The following is a 6,745-nucleotide window of genomic DNA, read 5'->3' as shown; positions in this document are numbered from 1 at the left end:
AAGTATTACAAAGGGTATTACCTATGTGTCCTTTTTTTCCCCCTGCCCTTGACAATCCCCTGCCCTCCCTTACCCCCCAGTGTCTTATGTCCATTGGTTTTGCTTATATGCATGCATACAAGTCCTTCGGTTGATCTCTTACTCCCCTCCCTTCTGCCCCCCAACCCTCTCTGGCCTTCCCACTGCAGTTTGACAATCAGTTTGAGGCAGCTCTGCCTCTGTATCTATTATTGTTCAAAAGTTTGTAATGGTCTTTATTATCCATGAATGAGTGAGATCATGTGGTATTTTTCCTTCATTGACTGGCTTATTTCACTTAGCATAATGCTCTCCAGCTCCATCCATGCCGTTGCAAATTGTAAGAGTTCCTTCTTTTTTACAGCAGCATAGTATTCCATCGTGTAGATGTACCACAGTTTTCTAATCCATTCATCTACTGATGGGCACTTAGGCTGTTTCCAGATCTTAGCTATGGTGAATTGTGCTGCTATGAACATATGGGTGCATATATCCTTTCTGATTGGTGTTTCTGGTTTCTTGGGATATATTCCTAGAAGTGGGATCACAGGGTCAAATGGGAGTTCCATTTCCAGCTTTTTGAGGAAACTCCATACTGTCTTCCATAGTGGCTGCACCAGTCTGCATTCCCACCAGCAGTGCACAAGTGTTCCTTTTTCTCCACATCCTCTCCAGCACTTGTCGTTTGTTGATTTGTTGATGATAGCCATTCTGACAGGTGTGAGATGGTACCTCATTGTTGTTTTGATTTGCATCTCTCGGATGATTAGTGACTTTGAGCATGTTTTCATATGTCTCTTGGCTTTCTGAATGTCCTCTTTTGAAAGGTGTCTATTTAGATCCTTTGCCCATTTTTTGATTGGATTGTTTATCTTCTTTTTGTTAAGTTGTATGAGTTCCCTATAAATTTTGGAGATTAGGCCCTTATCAGATATGACGTTGGCAAATATGTTTTCCCATGCAGTGGGTTTTCTTGTTGTTTTGTTGATGGTTTCTTTTGCTGTGCAGAAGCTTTTTATTTTGATGTAGTCCCATTTGTTCATTTTCTCTTTAGTTTCAACTGCCCTAGGAGCTGTATCAGTGAAGAAATTGCTTTGGCATATGTCTGAGATTTTGTTGCCTTTGGATTCTTCTAGAATTTTTATGGTTTCCTGTCGTACATTTAAGTCCTTTATCCATTTTGAGTTTATTCTTGTGTATGGTGTAAGTTGGTGGTCTAGTTTCATTTTTTAGCATGTATCTGTCCAATTTTCCCAACACCATTTACTGAAGAGACTATCTTGACTCCATTGTATGTTCTTGCCTCCTTTGTCAAATATTAATTGAGCATATTGGTTCGGGTCGATTTCTGGTTTTTCTATCCCCTAATATTTTTTTATTGATTTCAGAGTGAAAATGAGAGGGAGAGGGAGATAGAAGCATCAATGATGAGACAGAATCATTGATTGGCTGCCTCTTGCACGTCCCTTACTGGGGATTGAGCCTGAAACCCTGGCATGTGTACTTGACCAGAATCAAACCCAGGACCCTTCAGTCCACAGGCTGAAGCTGTATCCACTGAGCCAAACCAGCTAGGGTGAGGATATATGATTTCTGATCCTGGTTCTACCACTGATTTGGCCCATAATGGTGGGTAGGTCATGTAAACCTCTCTCAGGTCATTTTTCTTGTCAAATAAAATAGATATATGATCAAACTACCACATAGAACTAGTGGGAGGATTAAGAGAGAGTTTACAAATATCCATCAGATATAAGTTGCTGAGATACTATTAATAAAATGTAGATTCTACTGGAAGAGAGACCATTGTCAGTTTGCATCTTATTGGACAATACATACCAGCTGTTCAGGGACTCCAAGAAATGGGTGTTGGGTACACAGAAGAGAAAGGATTTTTTAAAAAATATATTTTATTGATTTTTTACAGAGAGGAAGGGAGAGAGATAGAGAGTTAGAAACATCGATGAGAGAGAAACATCGATCAGCTGCCTCCTGCACATCTCCTACTGGGGATGTGCCCGCAACCCAAGTACATGCCCTTGACCGGAATCGAACCTGGGACCTTTCAGTCCACAGGCCGACACTCTATCCACTGAGCCAAACCGGTTTTGGCAAGGATTTTTTTTTTTAACAAGTGAAGAAGTCAAAGCTCAAACAGCCAAAGCCAAATGTGAACTACTTCACTGCTTTGTTCCAAGAACCTGAAAAACTATTTGTACCTCTTTGGAAGGCTTTTTAAGAGTGACTGTATTATTGGTGAGAATTTCAGGGACAGTGGAAAGTTACTGAGGGCAATATTTTGGAGGTTGGCAGCTGATCTCAGATATAAGTAGTTTAATCTCTGTATGCCTTAATCCATACTGATCTCTGAGTGACTTGATAGCCCCTTAAACTACCAGTAGGTACTACCTGTAATCCTTTTTACTTCTAATGATACAAAATTGTAATAAAAATAAATTTATTTTATGTATTTTTATACATTTTGATTCTAGTATATGTGAACTATATGTCATTCCTTTTGAGCCTAACTTGGAAGAGGGAACTGGGAGTTGATAACACTGAAAAGGGAGGTAAAATCCCTTTAAAGTAGTAAATATTCCTGTAGTAAAGTCTCAGGAGAAAGTAAAGGAGTGAAAGGAAAGTGAACATGGCAAAGATTTGCACTCTGGTGGAATCAGTGAGGATCAGTGAGGGGAGGGAATTCATGTTTGTATAAGAGGGCATGTCACTGGGTACAGGGAGAGAGGGGAAAGGGGAGTATCCATTTTTTCTTAGCCAAATAATCTGTAAGTTCAAAAGGTAACAGAAACATTTCTTCTTATACAAAATGTGGCATATAGCCCAACCGGGTGTGGCTCAGCTGGTGACCCAGGAACCAAGAGGTCACTGGTTTGATTCCCAGTCAGGGTGTATGCCTGGGTTATGGACTTGATCCCAGTTAGGGGTGTACAGGAGGTAGCCAATCAATGATTCTCATCATTGATGTTTCTATCTCTCTCTCCTTTCCTCTCTGAAGTCAATAAAAATATATTTAAAAATAAAAATAAAATGTGGCATATATATGGGAGTAGAGTTTTGATAAGCATTTATGAGTTCCCTGCTGGTGGATTCGACAGCCTCCTTGGTGATCTTATGGGCACTATGTATATATTATGCCCCCTTCCACCTAGGGGCCAGGACATAGTGTCTGCAGAATTATGTATTCATTAAAGTAACACTAGTTCTGTCATTTTAAACATATGGCACCCAAGGTTATCCTGAGTGCTGAAAACCAGCCAACCGATGGGAAAAGAGAAAGATTAGAGATGGCCTGAATGACACACCCCTTCCATCAACATTCCATTGGTGAGGACTTATCATAAAGCCCCACCTATATGCAAAGGGAACTGGGAAATGGTAGTTCCTGTCTGCAGAGCCATTTCCCAAACATAACTTAGCATGATGAAAGGATAGTACAGATGTTTGGAGGCTAGCTAAGCATCTTTACCATAGTTGTATTGTGCCAGTTATTAAGATCTTGTCTCTGTTCCAATCTCACCATGCCTGCTCCCTTTCTTTGTGAGGCTGGCATTAGGACACTACAGGCCATTTTTTCAGGTTTGTTGGTTGGCTCTATGTAAGATTCTGCCAATAAGGGGCAGTAGAGGGAGATTGCAAAGCTGGAGGAGGAAGAGATTTGCTACTACCTGCTTGCTTACTGTAGGTTTCCTGTATGCTTGCGGTTCCTGTATCACCCCAGCCTTGCTTCTTAAATTTTTTTGTTAATCCTCACCTGAGGATATTTTTTCTATTGATTTTTAGACACAGTGGATCGAGCCTGCAACCAAGGTACCTACAATTGACCAGAATCAAACCTGGGACCCTTCAGTCCAGAGGTCGATGCTCTATCCACTGAGCCAAACCAGCTAGGGCCAGATCTTCATTTCTAATACCCTGTTTGGGGCGTGTGCCGGAGGCAACCGATTGATGTGTCTCTCTAACATGGATGTTTCTCTCTCTCTGAGAGATCTTGCCCCCTCCCTTCAACTCTCTAAAAAACAATGGGAAAGTATCCTCTGGTGAGAATTAACAAAAAAAAAAAATAAAATAAATAAATAAATAATTTTTTAAAAAGTTACTATTTTTCCAATGAATTGCCTTTGTACCTTTGTAAGAAAATAGTTCTCTATGTTTGTGTGGTTATATTTCTGTATTCTCTATTTTGTTCCATTAATATATACTAGAGGCTTGATGCATGAAATTCATGCACTCAGAGGGGTCCCTCAGCCCAGCCTGTGCCCTCTCACAGTCCGGGAGCCCTCGGGGGATGTCTGACTGATGGCTTAGGCCTGCTTCCCACGGGAAGCGGGCTTAAGCTGGCAGTCAGATATCCTTAGTGCTCCCATCACCACTGCTGTGCTCGCCAGCTTCTAGCCGAGTGGTGCTCCCCCTGTGGGAGCACACTGACCACCAGGGGGCAGCTTCTATGTTGAGCGTCTGTCCCCTGGTGGTCAGTGCACGTCATAGCAACTGGTGGTTCTGTCATTGGGCCGAAACCAGCTCTCTGACATCCCCCGAGGTGTCCCAGATTGTGAGAGGGTGCAGGCCAAGCTGAGGGACCCCACCAGTGCACAATCAGGGCCAGGGAGGGATGTGAGAGGTTGGCCAGCTGGGGAGAGACTGCGGGAGGAGTCCAGGGCATGTCCAGCCCATCTCACTCAGTCCTGATTGGCCAGACTCCAGCAGCAAGCTAACTTACCAATCAGAGCATCTGCCCCCTGGTGGTCAGTGCACGTCATAGCAACTGGTCGACCAGTCGATTGTCTTCCCCCTTGTGGTCAGTGCACATCATAGCGAATGGTTGAGCAGCCTTAGCATATCATTAGCATATTACGCTTTGATTGGTTGAGTGGATGACCGGAACTTAGCATATTAGGCTTTTACAGTGGGGCCTTGACTTACGAGTGTCCCGACTAACGAGTTTTTCGAGATACGAGCTGTGGGTTACGAGCCAGCTTCAGATACCCCACCGCTAGTTGGCGCAGCGAATGTCACAGTGAACGCCACAACATCAGCCCAGCATCACGTGTCTCACTCGTTCACTGTTGATTTGACATACGAGTAATTTGAGTTACGAGCTCCGTCATGGCACGAATTAAACTTGTAAGTCAAGGCCCCACTGTATTATATAGGATGTTTTGTATCTTACCACACTGTTTTAATTATACTGTAGCTTTATAATACATCTTAAGATCAGGTAATGTTAGCCTTCCAAATGTGTTTTTTTTTCAAAGTTGCTTTGGCAATTCTAGGTCATTTCCATATGAATTTCAGAATCAGCTTGTCAATTTCTACAATTATCATGCTGGAAATTTGAAAGGGATTGTATTGAATATATAAATCAATTTTGGAAGAATTGTTATCTTAACAATATTGAGTTTTCTGACCTGTGAACAAGGTATAAATCTCCATTTAGATTTTTAGTTTTTCCCAGTAATGCTTTATAGTTTTTAGCATACAAGTTTTGCACATCTTTTATCTGATTTATTGCTAATTATTTAGTATGTTAGATGCTATTGCAAATGATATTTTAAAATTTCACTTGTTCATTATTTCAATTATTCATTACAGTTGTTTCAATTGTATAAAAATTATATAATAACTAGAGGCCTGTTGCATGAATTGTGCATGGGTTGGGGTCCCTTGGCCTGGCTGGTGATCCAGGCCTATAGGGGGGCAGGCCGGCTGGGGGGAGAGACCCCAGGAGGTTGGCTGTGAGAGCGCACTGACTACCAGGGGGCAGCTCCTCCATTGGACATATGCTCCCTGGTGGTCAGTGTGCATCATAGTGACTGGTCGACTCGTTGTTCCAGTCATTTGGTCATAACAGTCGCTTAGGCTTATATATATATTTATAGATAGATAGATAATGTAGCTTACAACTTTACTAAGCTCACATATTAGTTATAGATTTTTTTTAAAGATTACAACCAATTTTCTGCATTTGAACAGGTTATCTGCAAGAAAATTGTACTTCTTCCTTTGCAATTTGGGTCCTTTTATGGAATTTTTTGCCTAATTGCTCTGGAAGAGCCTCTGGTACAGTACTGAATATAAGGGGTGAAAATGGATATCCTTGACTTGTTAGTGCCCTTATAGGGAGAGCACTCACTCTTTCACCATTAAGTATGATATTAGTTGTAGATTTTTCATTGGTACTCTTTTGAGTTGATTAAATTCCCTTCTATGCCTAGTTTGCTCAGAGTTATTATCAGTAATAGATGTTGGATTTTGTCAAATGCATTTTCTTTATCTATTGAGATGATCCTATGGCTTTTATTTGTTAACAAGAGGCCCGGTGCATGAAATTCGTGCACAGAGGGGTGTGTCCCTCAGCCCAGCCTGCACCCTCTCCAATTTGGGACCCCTCAAGGGATGTCTGACTGTCTGTTTAGGCCAGACAGTCGGACATCCCTCTCACAATCCAGGACTGCTGGCTCCTAACTGCTTGCCTGCCTGCCTGCCTGACTGCCCCTAACTGCTTTTACCTGCCAGCCTGATCACCCCCTAACCACTCCCCTGCCAGCCTGGTCATCCCTAACTGCTCTCCTCTGCTGGCCTGGTCACTCCCAACTGCCCTCCCCTGCAGACCTGGTCCCCCTCCAACTTCCCTCCCCTGCTGGCCTGGTCCCCCCCAACTGTCCTCCCCTGCAGGCCTGGTCCCCCCCAACTGCCCTCCCCTCCAGGC

This window comes from Myotis brandtii, unplaced genomic scaffold (genome assembly GCF_000412655.1).
Source record: "Myotis brandtii unplaced genomic scaffold, ASM41265v1 scaffold126, whole genome shotgun sequence".
NCBI lineage: Eukaryota > Metazoa > Chordata > Mammalia > Chiroptera > Vespertilionidae > Myotis > Myotis brandtii.
This window is presented reverse-complemented; position numbering follows the sequence as displayed.